Genomic DNA, 3,765 nt, shown 5'->3' with positions numbered 1-3,765 from the left:
GCTGATCAAAGTTCATGAACTGATCGAAGTGTCGGATCAGTTCATCAGAACGATCGCCGGTTCGGCCAAGACGGCTTAAGAGAGAGAGACCATGGTCGGATTTGGATTCCACTCGAACAACTTCACTTCTGGCTTGACCAATGGACTTAGCATGACGAACAGGACGGGAAAGGCGAACTTCAGTGCGGTTGATTTGATCATCTGGTCGTGGGTTATGCTGAAGCTCCAATCCGGACGAGTGCGGGTCAAGACGATACACGGCCCGAGCGGTATGTTTGGCCCGATCGATGGATTGAAGCTCAGTTGCGTTGTTCCGGGCGTTCTGATCCTCGTTCTGATCTGATTCCATGGACTGATCCTCCGACTGGGGCACATCAGTTACTCAGTGAAGTGATTCTAGACCAGCCTGCCCGCATGACACTAATACTACTCTATGCGGAAATCAGGGATGACTAGCCACTACAATCAATCCAAATGCATTCTAGAACATTCTACTATTATCATTTCCAAGCAATACAATTTTATACTTTACTAACAACTTAGCGATCAACCAAACAATGATCTCAGTCATTGCTACACACATAATTCAATAGACACGACCGACTAGACATACACAACCGACTCGACTCGATTCATCCTAGACGTATAGACCTATAGCCGTTTACGGATGTCCCTACGCGTTCCGGCCTGCCCTGGAAGGGTGCCTCTTTCGAGCATCCGTCCCCCTCCAGCTCCTACATGGCTATCCGAATTGCAGCACGTTGGCCCATCCTGGCACTGTCCGCTCCCCGGTCATAATAGCCATAATTACGCCACGAATCGACATTGACTCGATCTTATGGCGCCACTACACATTTCCCGTGAGTACCTCTTGTTAGGCTACTGTCCCACGGTTCACTCCCGCGGGTACCTCTTGTTAGGCTACTATCCCGTGGGTCACTCCCACGAGTACCTCTTGTTAGGCTACTGTTCCGTGGGCTCCTGCGGGTACCTCTTGTTAGGCTACTGTCCCGCAGGTCACACATCTTAGACTCTAGACACCCACCCGTTCTCGGTGGTCCAAACAGGACATCAAGCAAGTTCCTTGACATGTTCACATTCTTATTCTCACTCCCTTTCACTTTCACTTACTCATTCTCATTCACTTTCACTTAGACTCGTACTCATGCACGTTCACTAGACGCCACCCGTTATCGGTGTCTCACACAATACACATCGCACTCAAGTTCTACTTACAATAACATTAGCAACCAATACTCATCTATCATCTTAGCAGTCGCTTCTTCCTAGCATCCTAGCTTTATTCACAGTCAACCCATGGGACTATACAACCAATCATACAAGCATCAATCATCAACCAATCATCATCACAACAACACAAGACAGTTCATTAAGACCCATTTAACAGTATGGGGGTTCTTATGCATCATGATCTATTTATCTAACATCCTAGCAATAAACATGTTCTATCAACCTAGCTCTCAAACATGAGCTAATCAATCCTAACTCCAACATAAAGGAATATACAGAATCATGAGAACAAGTTGGGTTCGAGACACTCCACCTTAGCCTAGATCTGGATCTGGAAACAAGAGACAAGGGGGATGAGGTCTATCACCACCACCACCACCACAAGGCACCGGCGAGGAGAGGGAGAGAGAGAGCGACCGCGAGGAGAGGGAGAGAGAGAGCGACCGCGAGGAGAGAGAGAGAGAGCGACGGCGTGGAGGAGAGAGAGAGAAGAAGAGAGAGAGACGGCGCATGAGAGAGAGAGAGTTCAACGGCTAGGGTTTTCGGCCTCAGGGAATTCTCTGCAGAGCTTCGCTTCAGATTTATGATGAGACAAAAGAAGTAGGCCGTGGGTGCGAGACCTTTCCGAGAACGATTAGTCCTTAGCCATGCCACGCTAACATACGCCAATGCTTCTTCTTCTTTTATTTTTTAATATTTTTATTCTTTTATACATGTATTTGAAAAAAAATAACTATCTTACAAGATTATCGGCAATAGATGCTTCAAGTTTAAGGTTTGTGTGTAAAGCTAAGATCTCTCTTAGAAGATTCTTATGAATGACGGTACGATAAGCCATCGCCACTGGCTGTTTACTCCAAGAACAAGCATTTCGCAATCTTTCTAGAATTTTAGTAAATCAGAATGGCAAAATCCTCTTTTTTGGAAGCCGACTTTAAATCCGGATGACTAAAATATGACTGTGCAAACCAGTGCTTGAACTGCATAGAAAAAAAGCACAGTTTGAAGAGAAGATGCAGAATTTAAAGATTTATCAGCAAAACATTTGATTGAGGTGCAGAGACAGAAAAATAACTTGGGTTACAACCTAAACGGTGAAAATCTCAATTGTCTACTTTTGTACATACATGTCATGTCTTTACCCTTTTTTTTTTTTTTTTTTTTTGAAACTGGATGTCGTGTCTTTACTTAATTAGAAGGATATACTAATATTGAAAATACAGTTGTCTACTTTTATAAATCCATGGTGAACTAATTCATATAATGCTTTAATTATTAATAACATCTAACCTCGACATCAAATCTGTTTGACTTTACCAGTATACACATAACCTTAATATAAAACATATTATTTTAGTTATTTGTTTTTCGAAATAAAAACTGCTCATACAACATCACGCTAACTATAGATAGTCCCAATACGAAATAAGCACTGAGCAATAACATAAAAAAACGAAATCCATCAATACCACTAACTTTGATCTAAATTAGGGCACAAAATAAATGATACTTAGAACCAAACGTTAAATGAAGACAATTAAATCAAAAGAAAAAATGTTGCATATAGGAATGTAATGTTATAAACCAAGCGGTGATCGATCCATATCAGGTCCAAACCGTCCGGCCCATCATCTATCCATCCGGCCCATTCGCTAATGACTTAATCGAATGAGAGTTTACATTTATCTATACTTGATGTTTATCCTTTTCGATATGTATTTAGGATAAGTATTATTTTCTATTCCTATTAAGAATATGATTTCCTTTTCTCTTATGACTGTCTAAATAAGACGGTCTAATACTTGTATAAATATAGACCTCTGGTCATGAGTAATAATAAGCTTACACAACATCTCTTTTATAAAACGTTATCAGCACGATAGCCTCTAACCCTAAGTCCCCACGAAATTCCTTAAACTCAGCCGAATATCACAAAACCCTAATTCTGGCGGAACTTCAAAGAGATCGTTCTCCCAAACCGTGAGGACCCAAACGACGAGTAATATATCAAATTGAAGCTCTGGCCGAGACGAATCAGACGCTGCAAACCGCTTGTCGATCCGATCACTGACGCGCCGTCACGCTCTGCTACAATAGCTCTTTCTAGACGTGATCAAGTAAACCATACGTTCTCCTTCTTCCCTGTTCGTCATCCGACCAAGCAAGCAGCCTGTCCGCGACCCGACTCGAAGAACGATCACCTCGCGGCCTCCTTCTCTCTTTGGTGGTCCAAATCTACACTCCTTAAGTTTCTAAAGGTAAAATTTGAAACTTAAAAGAACCTACACTGAATTTGGTTGATTGATAAAGATCTGAACCATTAAAATTTGAAGAACCCTAATCTAGGATAATAGAAACCCTAACATATGGAACTAAGTTTTGGTTAGATTGTTTTCCTGTTAAGTTGATAGATCAATGGCTGTTAGGGTTGCTAGAACATTGATTGATGAGTAAGGGCATTGAAACCCTAAATCTAAATTATATGATCCGTTTCCTTTATGATGTTTTGAAAAT

This window comes from Brassica oleracea, chromosome C9, assembly GCF_000695525.1.
Source record: "Brassica oleracea var. oleracea cultivar TO1000 chromosome C9, BOL, whole genome shotgun sequence".
Taxonomy (NCBI): Eukaryota; Viridiplantae; Streptophyta; class Magnoliopsida; order Brassicales; family Brassicaceae; genus Brassica; species Brassica oleracea.
This window is presented reverse-complemented; position numbering follows the sequence as displayed.